This window comes from Pezoporus occidentalis, unplaced genomic scaffold (genome assembly GCF_034315485.1).
Source record: "Pezoporus occidentalis ecotype Australia unplaced genomic scaffold, CSIRO_AGI_Poc_V1 ctg61, whole genome shotgun sequence".
NCBI classification, from domain to species: domain Eukaryota; kingdom Metazoa; phylum Chordata; class Aves; order Psittaciformes; family Psittacidae; genus Pezoporus; species Pezoporus occidentalis.
Genome location: NW_026915955.1, coordinates 1,048,891 through 1,063,448, shown reverse-complemented (window position 1 = coordinate 1,063,448; position 14,558 = coordinate 1,048,891). Strand labels below are relative to the sequence as shown.

The window sequence follows — 14,558 nt, the reverse complement described above, 5'->3', positions numbered from 1 at the left end:
ACTGCACCACCCTATGGATTTATGATTACTTAAGTGCACTTGACCCCACAAGTTGTCTAATCCTTCTTTTTAACTTCTCCACGGTCTATTAAACATCCCCTTTTACGAGACTCTCTGTTGGAATTACACCCTTGGTGGCTGTCTTTCCCACTTACAATGTTCTGACAGCTCTTAACATATTCCAGTCCAGATCTGACCTCTCAACAGTATGTGTCTAAATTGAGTCGATCTCACTGACAAAGATCAAACTGGTACTTAAAGTGTCTCGTGGCTGGACTTCCTTCCCAGCAGACACACAACTCCAAGCTGAAGTAAACATGAAAGGCTGCATGCAGCTGCAAGTGGTATTAGAATGGAGAACAGCGGAAGCCTCATATGATCTCAGCAGCAAGGGCTCCTGTGGCAGCAGCACAGGGAGAAGGCAGGGGAAATAGGTGACAGGCTCCCAGCCCTAGAGTAAATCCATGCCTAGAAAGCATGATGGTGATATAACCTGTGCATGATTAGTGATACCTGCCACACAACTCATGCACGATGATACAGTCAGCACCAGATAAATAAGTTCTCTGAATAGAAATGGAAGATTTTATGCTATTTCCCTTGATTCACTTGTACTTATGGCTCAGAAGTTTTCACAAATACCATCCAGAAAACCAGCTTCCCTACAAATCCAGGAGATCCAGCAGTGCAACATGCAGTATAGGTCTTCTGAATGGAAAAGAAGATTTGCTGGTTTCAAGTACATAAAGTAATTAATGAAACCTGTCCTGAAGGTGATTGCCAGCCGACATCAAAATAGAATAGAGAATCTAATTCCTACTCTTTTCCACAGAAAAGTCACAAACAATGTAGACAAAATTACTGGTTTTGCAGGGAGATGAAGAGTCTAAGCAAAGAGCTACAGCATCTACAGTTTTATCTGTGAATTCATTATTTACTTACAATCAGGCATTTCATTTTCCTTTGATGTTACATCCTCTTCTTTAGGACAAATATTCTAGCAGTCAGGGAGGAGAAAGCTCTTGATTTCACTTTCTTGAAAAAGCTATTTTACCACTGTATATTGGAAAACAGCTGACAACTATCTTCCTACAGGGCCTACAGAAACAGAACTAGTACAGAAAAAAAGTATTTGAACTAATTCTTGTAATACCAATGTAAAAGAAAATCATCTGCTTGCCAGACAAGTTCTTTAGGTCTAAGAGAGAATGTGTACTTTGAAAAAGAGAATCTATTTCCCAGCTAAAAATGTTCTTTGGAAACCATTCCATGCTCCTAGAAATTAATCCGTGAAGTTTATTTTCTGGCTACGTGGGTGGGGGAACACGGATCCAGGAAATACACTCATCATTCTCAGTGGATTAGAAAAGCGAATGTCTGTCTCGCACAGCTCTTTTAACATTCCTTGTTTCTCTCCTTATTTTCCTAGCCATTGTTTTTCCACTCAGTCTTGCACTGACTCTGATCTCACTGAATGCAAACTTGTCAATCCTGGATTTCTTTATCTGTATCCCATTCTTGAAGAACTGCTGTTATTCAAAGACTCCTAGTAAGTCCAAGCACCAAGGAAAAGAAACCCAGAGCCTTGGTAAGGTCTCACTGGGTGATTGTGAGGGGTTGGGACATCAAAGGTTCTCTCAGGTTCAAGTGTTAAAAAAATTATACCTCTTACCATCCTCGTAATGGAAGGGAGAAATCAGTTAAATTGGGGGTTTCAGAAAGCACCCAAACCAATTACTTTATATTTTGTTCTTATAAAGCAAAAACAAAACAAAGACCCAATTGCCCCTAGATAAATAGGTGAATATTTGTTCTGTACTGTACCCTAGCAGTGAGAAAACCACTATGTCATTTCAAGATATATGTATGTAGGTAAATATAACAATCACTAATATGACATATTTGCTAAGAAATGTTCCCTTCTTCATGTATTACGGAATGAACTGAAGAGTTCTCTTTATCCCCTCTCAGCTCTGTACTAGCTCTCCTCCTTGCCAGGGTGAAAAACACTGTGGCATTTCAATTCCACTCTGTAGCTAAGCATTTTCAGTAGACACCGTATGTTTCTTGCCTTGAGGCACCAAAGGCAATTTGTTAATTTGGTTGTTAATTCAGGGAGAGAGGGGTGTCATTTCACGGCTTCTGTGTAGTTCTCCATCCCTTAGCTATGTCTGGTTTTCTTCCAAATATACTGTGGGGTTTGGAATTTGTGGTAAAGTTTAGAAATTATTCTGGGATTTGCTTTTTCTCTCAAAAGGTACTTAAATTGAGGTATCTGGCTAGTACTTGGCAATTATTACTTAGAGAATAAAGCTTCTTGCTAAATCCTGTGTTGCACCTGGTGTAACACCTTCAGGCACTGTGCTGAAGGAAAGTGAGGGTATTTCTGGGGATTCCACTGGAGATGTGTGAAAACTTAAAATTTTAACACACACGATGTAACCAGCTCCTACTGTTTCTGAACTCCACATTTCAATAATACCATTGTTTTTCCTGCCTGCTATAAAGTGTCACAGGGTATGATGACAGTTAGCACTTCCCCTTCTCACATGATAAAAGGTGATGGCATCTGTCTTTAAGTACACACATAAATCTGCTGGAATTGCACACTATGAAACATTTTAGTCAAGATGTCAATTTCCTCTAGTATGAGAATATTATGCTGTGGAACTAAAATGCAGAATAGGATCAACAGTATCTAAGACATTTAACAGCCCTGAAGCTAGGCAGGGATGAACTAGCACACAGATTTCTTTGCACCCAGTATGAGTAAGTCTTTGACTAATGTAAACATTTTAAAAGCATTTAATGTGTATCTCATAATTACAGGAACACAGCAAGCCTTTTGTTGCATTGCTTTTTGGATGTTTTAAGTGGTAAATCCTGTATGCCATGTGAGTATCTGCTTCCGTTACAGTTGTTCTGGTTCCCAAGAAACAAAATCCTCTGCTTTTAAAAGCTTGGTTTTTTTCTTCAATTTTGTTATAAAAACTCATAGGATATATTTCATTTGCATAAAATTGCCACATACTTTCTGTGACTTCCTCCTGGGAGCATTATTTTTGACTGTGCAAAAACAAAATAGCTGCATTTTACAGTATTAACATAAACTGTCAACATAGAATCATAGAATCAACTAGGTTGGAAAAGACCTTTAAGATCATCAAGTCCAATCATTACCCCAGGACAGCCAAGACCACCACTAGACCATGTCACTGAGGGCCCCATCTACATGGTTTTTGAACGCTTCCAGGGATGGTGATTCCACCGCTTCCCTGGGCAGTCTGTTCCAATGCCTGAACACCCTTTTGGTGAAGAATTTTTTTCTAATATCCAATCCAAGCCTCCCCTGTCACTGCCTGAAGCCATTACCTCTTGTCCTATTGCTTGTTACTTGGAAAAAGAGACCAACCCCCAACTCACTCCATCCTCCTTTCAGGTAGTTGTAGAGAGCAGTAAGATCCCCTCTGAACCTTCTCTTCCCCAGAGGAAACAACCCCATTTCCCTCAGCTGTTCCTCGTTAGACTTGTGCTCCAGACCCTTCACCAGCTTTGCTGCCATCTTCTGGACCCGTTCCAGCACATCAGTGTCCTTGTAGTGAAGGGCCCGGAACTGAACGTGGTATTTGAGGTGTAGCTTTAATAGTGCTGAGTACAGGGGAACAATCACTGCCCTAGTCCTGCTGGCTGTTATTTCTGACAGAGGCCAGGATGCTGTTGGCCTTCTTGGCTGCCTGGGCACAAGCTGGCTCATGTTCAGTTCCATCAATCTGCACCCCCAGGTCCTTTTCCACCAAGCAGCTTTCCAGGTATTCTTCCCCAGTCCTGTAGTGTTACAATGCTTTACTTAAGTCCAAATAGACATTGTCCACAGCTTTTCCCTCATCAGCCAGGAGGGTCCCTTTATCATAGAAGGAGATCTGGTTATTCAAGCAGGACCTGCCCTTCATAAGCCCATGTTGACTGGCCCTGATCCCCCTATTTTCCTGTATGTGCTCTATGCTCTCACTTAAGATACCAGCCAATCTCTGATCCAACCTTCTTCTGTCAAAAATAAGACTACAATAATAAACAACTTAACTACTGAGCTGATCATCAGAGATTTCATTCGGTCTTTGCTAGATTCCTGGACAGGACAGAAATAATAATTAATACACATCACAAAGGCTGCTTTGATAATTTTGACAGTTAAACCCACTGAGTTTTCTGACTTGAACTTGCACGTCTTATTTGAGGTAGTTTTCCCTCATCTGAAGACTAAAGAACCTTTATGAATCTGTGAGACAACACTTTCATTGGTACAAATTCTTGCAGTTCCTCCTTTTTAGCTCTGACATCCTATAATACAGAGTTCATCGAAAGCCCTATTCAGACCTTTTCTACTCTTCCCAGTAAGTGAGCATTCAAGTATCAGTGCAAAACCATAATACTTTCTATTTAAATACTGTACGTATCTATTCCTTGGAAAAAATATACTGTAAAATGTCCAGGTTCTTTGGCCAGTTCAATTTGCGGTCATTGAACCCTCTAATCATATTCTTTGCCTGTGTCTTTTTCTCCCTCCAGCCATTTTGTTCTGTTTCAAGGGCCTGTGCTGCTTTGGTCAGTTAATGTTCCCCTGTGAGAACTCAGCTTTAGCGTAGCTGCTGAAATACAAAACAAGGCAAAAAAAAGAAAAAAATTTAAAAAAATTGTCTTGGTTCCTTCATATTTTTCTGCCGCTCTTCTCATTTTCAAGTCTTCTTCCATGCCAAGACAACAGAACTGCTCTCTTTTCCATGGTATGGACTCTAGGAAGCCCTTTGTCTTGCAACACCTCTTCTCCCTGTCCTTAACTCCTCAAGTCCTTCTTCCTTTTGTGACATGATCATATCACATATCTCAGATACCACCCTGACTTTCTTATTTCTGGTTTCACAGGGTCACGATGTTTTTGTTAATCCTGAATGTGTCTATAACTGACTTCAGAAGTCAGCCTAACTGGGACAGCACACAGGAGACCTTGGCAGGAAGAATGCAAAAGCAAAATCTCCAAAAAAAGGTTTCTCACTGGATGTGGGATTGTTACATGAGACTTTCTTCTAGGATGGGATACAGATTTCAAGTAGTCTGGTTCTTAATATCCAGGCTAAATCATCAAGAACAGTACAAACCATGGTATTTAAGTTAAGAAGAGTAAACAGCAATTTTCAGTAATGTTGTTGCTCTGTTCTAACACGCTGTATGCTGTGGCTGAACCTGCCAACATCTGGACTGTGAATATTCACTGCCAAAGCTGCACTTGGTGGTTGCCAAACTGCTGAGCCCACGTGTGGCTTCACAGCTTGATATCCAGAGAACTCAACTATGATTCAAATTCTGAAAAATCTCTGGGTCTATGGTTGCAGTATGATTCAGCAGTTTGGAGGACAGCCTTCCTAAGGGAAAAAAAGGAAACAGCAGCAAAAAAAGTCCCACACTGACCATATATGGCATACAACTCTTAACGAAGAAGTCAACTCCTTGAGCACCTTCACCTTACAACAGAGCTCCATAACTTGACTGGTTGGTACAACATACAGCTTATCACATGCATCAGGAGCTGAATTCTGCTCCCCATGCAGAACTATGCAAACTCAGATGAACTCCACTAATTTCAGTGGTACACATCTTGTTTAAATATAAATATACAGAAGCTCCTCGACATGCCTCTTGCCGGTGCTATTTGAAGTAAGCCTGAAATCATTAACCAGGTAGACAGCAGCTTCCTTACCTAAGAAAGCCTCCCGTGGCATTCCAGGAATGCAGTTAGAGAGGTGGATTCAGTCCCCACCACACAAAGATACTTGATTTGTAAATGAATTAAGGCTTGTGAACTGACAAGCAACAAAACCCCTGGTTCTGCACACCCATAGAATGCACTGGGAACCTCAATCCTACACTAATTGCTCTGTGTGCTCCAGGGATGTTTGCACACACATAAAAGTTAACCATAGCTTGCCAAAATGAGGTGCCTACCAGCCTGGTACATGGAAGAGTTCAGCTGCTAATTCACATTGCAAACCCTATTCCTCAAACTTGGCTCCTTGCCTTCTTGAAGATAAAAATAGTTAAACTGTGATTTTTGCTTCATTTATTGATCATTCGGGTGGGCCAGCACTCCACCAAGGCATGAGAGTGCACAGCCCTCATGCTGTGCTGCTCAGCCCTGCCTCGTCAGACAGGCCAGACACCGTCCAGCCATCTGTACTGCCCTCATTCTTCTGGTGATGAAGCCTATGCTTCCTTTGCCAAGCAGAGTGGCTTAAGGAATAGTCTCTAGTCCTTACAAAATACATGCTCGGTCATTCGGGAAATAAATGAAAAGAAGTGGAATAAATGCTGCTCCAGTTCAAGCTGAACAATTTGTTCAGCACTACAGAATGTTGCTTTAGGAAAGCTTCCTTTTAATATAGTACATGAGACAAATGGACCCCTTTTTTCTCATTCCCTTCTCTTTAACAGTAATTGAATGAAGTGGAGATTGTGAGGTAAAATCAAGCACATCTGGGTCAATTAGCATGGAAAGTCAATTCTTTAAAACCTGATGGATGCCTCTGGGAATCGCGCACTTCACAGCACGAATCTCAGCGCAGTGCCGCACTCTCAGCCACTCAACTCAATTAAGCCATTACGTGGTTCTTTAAATCTGGGGATCCAGGGGAATTGGTTAATTGTCTGCTTGTCATGGTTCCTCCTCAGGGAGCATGTAAATGTCTTCTGTTTCTCCTATAGATGCACGGTGCACATAAGAACAATCCATTTTAGCTGACTTATTCAAAGCTTATTTCTCCCGTGGGAAAATTAATCTTCCTCCTCAAACAGTGCCCAAAAGAACAGAGCTTTCCAGTGGAAACAAACCACCCAATCAATATGGAATAGGTTTTCAATTACTACAGTCAAGTTTATATTTCTTTTTCCCTACAAGACTCAACTACTTCTTCATGCTTTCACTTGTTTATAGCTTTCACAACCAAACTCCTCAGGACTGCAATGGGGTTTCACCATTCTCTGCAGCTATGAGCAGCTCAGCTACACCCTTGGACTTACCTATTGTGCTGTAAGTCACCTGCTGACTTTGCAGTCATCAAAGCCCAAGGATGCCATTTAAGCGTTTATGAAGCACTTTACTCTGTGGACAAAACTGAGCATTGACAGAAGATAAGATAACTCAGATCACATCTGGATAGATGGGCAGGATGACACATCCAGGCCTGATCATCTGTCCCCACTGAGAGCGGCTCCAGATCCACTGAACCAAGAGGTCCACTGAAGAGATTTCGAATAACCAGCCTAAGGCAGACATTCCACTTTTAGAGAGTAAAATTAGTGAGATTAATCCGAGCCACATCTCCACACCACTGTGACAACCACCCAGGAAAGACAGACGGCTGTCCCTGTCTCACCACACCACATCAGTGAGCTCCTCTTCATGTGCACACAAAAGGCTGCTTTCACTCTCCTTTTGCTTCATGTTTCAGACTGCTGGACACCCAAAATCTCTAGTTGGCCTTGGTGGGAGACAGTTACTGGGTGCTCAGGGTTGTGGAAAACAAGTGACCCCATTTAGCCCCTAAATAGAGATTTAGAAGGCTAAAATTAGCTTCAGGTTTTTTTAAAACTTGGCATGGTATTAAAATCCATCCATGGGGTGAGTTAATTTTTTACCATCAAAGAGAAGTAAAATGACTTCTTCAAGGTCATACAGCAGGATGACTAGGATTAGAATGCCACAAATATCCTTGTGCTATAACCAGAAAATTATTCTGTTTCCTAAATGTAACATAATTGAGACATAGTTTGATAAATGGAGACTGAGTAAGCCACACTAAATCTACTGATGTGTTCTGCAATGTCTGGATGCATCCCCAGCCCTAGCTATGAAAGGAAATGTAATTACAGTAATGGGAAAGTGCAGTCCACCCATCATTTGGGTTACCACACAAATACGTAGCTGACTCCAAATATAGAACTGCAGCAATGTTTCTTACACTCTTATCTCTCTTAGATGTCTTTTCCTTAAGTTATTAGCTTGCCGTCTTCTCCTCTGACAGGAGAAACAATCTATTTTAGTGTAGCCCTACCAGCAAAGGGCTGTCACATCCTTCAGGACACAGGGAACAGCTGCTCAGAGTTTTCACCAGAGAGCTGCCATTGGAGACAGACACCTTCATTTGCCCACGTAGGTGTAACCAGAGTGTTTGCTCAGGCGCAATGCTGGGGATGAGGGAGGGAAGCTAAGCCTGAGGAAGAAAGTTCAAGTAGGAGAGGAAGATCAGGAAACCAGAAAATTTCAGAAAGCACCCTTGTGTTTTGGAACCTATACCAATTTTAAAAACGAGGCATATGTCTCTTAGTGCAGTCTCAGCCATGAATGCAGGGCAGTGTAGAAATTCATAAGCCTCATTTAAACAGCCTAGTTTTGCTCTAGAGAAGCCAAACAGCATAGCACAGAGTCCAGGGTAACTTACACAGCTCCTGCGATGGCAGTTTAGACCGGTCAGCTCCTCAGGTGTAGAAAGGTAAATTTACATTGGGATCCTTAGCATATATCACTCACTTGGGCTACATCATCTGAAGTACCTGTCTTCAGAAGTATGTGTGTGTAACTTAAAAACTTCAGCTGCAGTCCCAGAGTACGTGCAAGGAATCCTGACAACAAACTTTCTGGCTCTCCTTCCTTTCTGCAATCCAGGGACACAGTGCCAGACACTTTTCCTCCTGTGGTGGACCGGCATGCAATTATTTTTGTGCACTTCAGCTTGCCTTGGCTACAGAAAAGAAGGGAGATATTTGATTAACTTTCATGTTCTGCACCAGAGTGTGATAGATAGCTGCACTTCCAGGTTCACCAAGTTTTTGTGGGCAAAGGAGAAATGTCTCATTGCCAGATGTCTATGAAGGCATTTAGTGGTATCTAAAGTTGAAAAATGAGTTCTGAGTAACTTTAAAATGCTAGCATCTTTAGGTTGTCATACCTAGATTTTTACCATGAGTTACAGGAGTATAATCAGAGGCAGCAGTGAGAATTAGAGAAATGGATTGCGACCTGCACATCCCACAAGGCTATCTTCTTGGAAACATCTTGCTCTTGCACTGAGCAACAGCGTGTTGCAGCCAAGTTGTCCTTCCAGCCATGGCAGGGACAGCCAGTCCCAGCCAGTCCCAGCATGTTGGTGGCAGCTCCTTCAGCGTTCAGAGCTTCTGGACACAGCCACAAATCAGAGCTTCACATTGAAGGGACTCTGTCCACTTTCCACCCTCAACCAAAGCAACATGATAGCTCTGTTCTCAGTGAAAGTAATATGGATGCTCATGTACATGCGTCTGGACCAATTGTCAAGCTGTTGCAGATCCAAGATGCTTTAATTTCCTATTTAGAAAAAAAAGGGAGAAAATAAATCAGCAAACTACCTCTTCTGCCTTCTGCCGTTCTTATTACCTGGAATTCACCAAGATTGGTGCCTGATCAATCATGGCTGGAAGAAGAAAATAAGGAAGGACTAGAGTAATCACAGTAAATTCAATCCAAACAAGCCAACTGCAGTGTGAAGGCTTCGTAGATGTTTCCTAATTGACATGCAAGGAGTACCCCCAGTCCACTTTCTGCTAAAAATGTACCTGCATCCCAGAGTTAACACAGAGGCCAGTAGCAGCTGAACTGCCTTCTAACCATAATGTACAGTAGCCCCTACAGTTGAATGTATGTTATATATATGTTGAGGAAGGGACAGACCATTGCATGGCAACTGCATGTAGCATAGCCAATTCTTGACTGCCCTGCATATTCTGTGATTAATCTCCTATTCTGGTTCAGAGACTGTGTAAAATGCTGTTACCATGTTTACATTGGCTTCACTTTGATGCAAGGGACTATATGAAATATCACACACAAACAAAAGACAAGGCCTTCTTCTAGAGCTGTCGACAGCACCTTTGCAACAGTGCAAAATAAATAAATAAATGAATAAATAAATAAATAAATAAATAAATAGAAAGGGAAGCATTTGCAATGAATAAGGACTTGCTTTTCTGACCCTCCAACACCCAAGGCAGCACAAAACCTGGTATGTTCTCCTTGGCATTACAAATATATACACACAGAAACATACTTGCACATACCTACATAGACCCAAAACCCTTTCCCCAGGAATGTGGCCTTCCCTTTTCAGATACGTACCAGCAGCAATGCATACACTGAAGAAACAGAGGCAGAAACCAGTCACATTTTTTCACACAGTAGTTTTTATTCTGCTTGCAGCAATTCCCTCCTTTTCCAGCCACAGACAAGGGTTGAAACTAGATGAGCCAAAGGCAGCCTAGGCGGGATGTAAATGAGACCACACCTTCCAAACACCCTCCAATCATGAGGGAAGAGCATGGATGTAAATAAAACCACACCTTTTGCTGGACCAGCCTCCTCTTCTTGCGTAAAACAGTTTCCATGTACATAAGACCACTCCCTCAGACAGCCTGCCTATTTCCATTCCTGATGAGAGGCATGCAAGGAAGGCCAATCCTTTTTACAATCTCTAAAGCAAAACAGACAGGAGTGTAACATTTACCCTTCTCTTGCTCAGAGAAAAGCTACTTCCTTCTTTGGAAAGCACTTTCTTGCTCTGTGTGGGATATCATAAGCCAGCACAAATCTCTCCTCAGTTTTCCTGTCAGCCATTTTATGAACAAATTGCCTGCCTACAGGATATGGGTACACATTTTAAGATGTAACTTCTACTGTGCACTGACAAGCCTTCTCAGTCTTTAAACTGACATTAGATAGGTGCTTTCCTTCCAACTGGGCAGAGTTCAGAAAAATGCAATGGAAACAGTGAGATCCTCCTCCGTTTTCTCTTATATCCTTCTTTCCACACACACATCCAGAACTGATTTAGAGATTTCCAACCCAGTTCAAAGCAAGAGGCTTGTCCCAGAAGGTAAAGAACTAAACTGCAGCCAGGCTACAGTTTAACTTTTTCCAGATGTCCGAGCTCACTACAGTCATCTCTCAAATTGATTCTGGTTTGGGCCAACAAGCAACTTAAACAGCAGTAAAACATTACTATCAATGAGAATCATTTAACTACTTAGATACACTTAAGGTGTCTAGGTTAGGCAAACAACTTGAAGGAATTCTGAGAGGAAAAACACTGTTCTCATCTACACTCTTCACAGTAAAAAAGTCCTGGAGGAATGAAACAGGCAGACTCCAACCTCCTAGAACAAGATACATGAGGCAGAATGAAAGTGCTTCCAATACCACACACTTTAGCCAAAAAGGTGGTTTTAAATAAAATTGGGGGTGTACTCCATTCCCATAGAAATGGTGGAAACACAGATGTTGTCCAAGCTTAGGAAACAAAATTGTCCACATTTTTGATGTTTGTACCAAAGGAAAAGCTACTGCTTTGAACATTTGATGGAAGACTGTTAAAGGAAATCATTATTATTATCGTGGCTCCCACCGGTGTTACAAAAGACCAGGATCTGACAACATTTTCCTTATAAATCCATCTTTCAGTAGAGTCTGAGTTGGCCTGAAATAGCTAGTTGGACCAAAATCTGGATTGTGATATCTCTGGAAGCAAAACTGCATCTGGCTGTTTACAAAATTCTGGTCTACAGAGACTGTGAGAGCAGAAGAGGGAGCATTTTTAGTGGTTAAAGCTGTCTGTCTTGTTTGTGCTGCTTTACAGCGCTGATCAGCAATCAGCAACCAAAAAGGAAGTTTGGAATTAATGCTGATGAGCATCCAGAAGTCTGCATGCACATTCAACCATCTCCTCCAGTGTTTTCTTCTGAAACATGCAGCTGGCACAAAACACAGGTTGTCTCATGATATATCTGGAGTTCACATTTCCAAGGACATCCTGGACAAAACCCAGCAAGGACCACAGAAAGAAAAGAAAGATTCCCAAACATTCTTGATTTTCAGCAAAGAATTATTTCATGCCTGGTCTTAAAACTAGGCTATGTCTAAAACATGATTATTATACTAACTTAATGAACCAGTTCATTAGGCTTGAAGGGTAGCACTCAAACCAAAAGACAGATGGGAGTTTTCCTTTTTGAGCCAGCCCCCCCCAAACTGCCTACCCTAAAGATGTACACTTTAATGGAAGCCAGAGAAGAAGTAAAATAGGAACAGCAGTCATAGGGTAAGTCTGATTTGACAGATACTTCATTTCATGGAGTAACAATACTGGTTCCCATACATAGCTCCTGCGTCATTGCACTGTTCAGTGGCCCAGGCAATGCTCCCGTACATGTAGCACACCCCAGATCTCTATTTGCTTCTACAGCTTCCTTTCACACTTCAACTTCCATAGTTGTAAAAATGAAAGGAGACAATTGTGAAGTTCATTATTATTTCCCTGTATGAAGCTAATTAGGCACTGGGCAGAACAGCAATGGGCCCTGGTACAAAATCTACCACAGGCTGCTCTTTCAGTCATACGTCTATATGTTTTTCTGCTTTGCAGTTTGTTTATCTTCCCTTCAGTGTTTTCTTCTCTTACCATTTCTGCTCCAGTTTATGCCACACACCTCTTCTTCCTCACTCCTCCTTCTTCATAATGCTCAGCCCTTTTCCGGTCTCCATGCTCTGGCTACTGTCATCTTGCACTTAACCTCCACTATCCTTTCAACTGCAACACCCCTAAACTCAAACCACCTAACCTGCACTCTCAGGAAACACCCATTCTGGGTTATTGGTTCTCCCCTGTTTTACCAGATTTTACAAGCTCTTTTACACAAAGATGCCCTTAATATGTGAAGCACAACTGGCAAAAAACAGAACATGAGCGTGGTCTCTTCAACACAGTGACTGTTTTATTGTGCATTCCTGCAACACTCTGCACAACTGATACCCTTTGCACACTAAATTACTATTAAAAATGCATTACCCCATCAATTATGTCTTAATTTTGCTAGTTCAATAGGTTAGATAAATCCCGTACATTTTAATTATCTAATTACTTAGACCCTTTAGGGACACAGTCGCTTAAACTTAGAACTATTTTGTGAACAAAATCTATATAATGGCATCTGAGATAAACCTTGAAACAAAATATTACAAGAAAGAAACTGCTTTTGGTGAGAGACCAATAAACACACTGTAAATTCTGACGGTTTGCACAAGAAACACTGAGTCGTGAATGACTATTCCAGAAATGGAAAAACAGAGAGTCTCTTGACATCCAAATAGGGTGAGCAGGCAGTGCTCCAACAAACAAATCAGAAGTGGAAAGAGAAAAAAAAAATGTCTTCTCGTATCCAAATAGTTTTGAAAATGAAAACAGGGACTAAGAAAGAAGAATTAAAACATGGAAGCTGAAGCCTATTCCCATATTTTATTGCGCCACTTCAAATAAAGCTAAATGCAGGCTCAATCTTGGTGAGAAACAACATACTCTGTTTTTTTCCAGTGTTAGATAAGACTCACTGACGAAGATGGAGTTTAAAATAAAATGGGATATAATCCGTGCACAGAAAGAAAGGTCATGCTGCTGCTTCTTCTTTTCTTAAATGCAAAGATGACTTTTCTAACCTGTGCACTTGGGAGGTGATAGATCAGGTTAATAAGGCCCCCACATCAGCTCCTCCCCAACCCATTCTAGAAAGCAGTGAGTCTGAAAGAGCAACTGCTGGTAACACTGACAAGTGCTTAATGCTACTGCTTTTTGCTACGAAAAGCAGGAAAACCTCTGAAGGAATAACCTGCACCAGCAAATGCAGCCCACAGTTGGGTGCTCTGAAAGCACCCCTGGAACATCACCCTTCTGGGAGATGCTTGAAGGGTTATGGCAGAAATCGAACTACAGCTACTCTGGAAAGTGTTAGATCAGTGTTAGATCCTTTCTGCAGGGGCACTTAGATGAAACTTGATAAACACAAAATGGTCATGAAGCAGCTGTGAGAAGTAACACCTTTGTGTGTGAGTGCCATGAGAGAATGGTTTAGTACCCCCAGGTCTCCAAAGAAGCTCTCACTAGACTCAAACCCTCCTGCTCTGTGTCTCAGGAACCTCCCTTGCAAACCCAGCTTTGAAAAAGTACAACATGCAACTGCTGATTCTGTACAAGTAGTGAAGCTTTAGCCAACACTCCCAACCATAATGTGTACTCAAGCACAGGACTCAAGTAAAATCACAGAAGATGCAGAATGATGGCTGTAGGTCTCCAGAGAAGTCCTTTACCTGATGGGCTCACTGACCTGTTATCCAACACTGACCCTTTGAACTACCCAATCCAAGGCTCTGTATTGCAGACATTCACAACAACGAGATTTGTTTTAGAAACAATTACAGGGCAGAAAACAGTAAAAGTGCATTATTAAATTTGCTTTTACACAATAAGCTTTAATAACTCTAAATGAATCATAGAATACTTTTTAAGTATTCTTTGATGTGGGCCAGAAAATGGATTTTCTGCTCCTTGAAGAACACTGGGTTTCTAAATGTCTCTCCAGCCCCAGTTACAGTGGCAGACGTTATAAAATCTCACTCAAATCATTTTTCAGGCCAAGCAAGACCAGTAGGTCAT

The 14,558-nt window shown here is 41.6% G+C and overlaps 1 long non-coding RNA gene across 3 annotated transcripts in view; it reads right to left on the bottom strand.

The window, feature by feature from the left end:
• The window catches only part of LOC134174526 (uncharacterized), a 68,701-nt gene extending 54,394 nt beyond the window's left edge, over positions 1-14,307 (bottom strand). Inside the window, exons 1-2 of one of the 3 annotated variants that reach the window (XR_009968672.1) lie at positions 10,199-13,296; positions 8,490-9,391 (exon numbers count right to left, since the gene is read on the bottom strand). This is a non-coding gene — a long non-coding RNA (uncharacterized LOC134174526). Of the gene's footprint in view, positions 1-8,489; positions 9,392-10,198; positions 13,297-14,212 lie in introns of those variants that run through there. The other 2 variants (XR_009968673.1, XR_009968674.1) reach the window with 2 other exon arrangements.
• Positions 14,308-14,558: the final 251 nt, after the last annotated feature.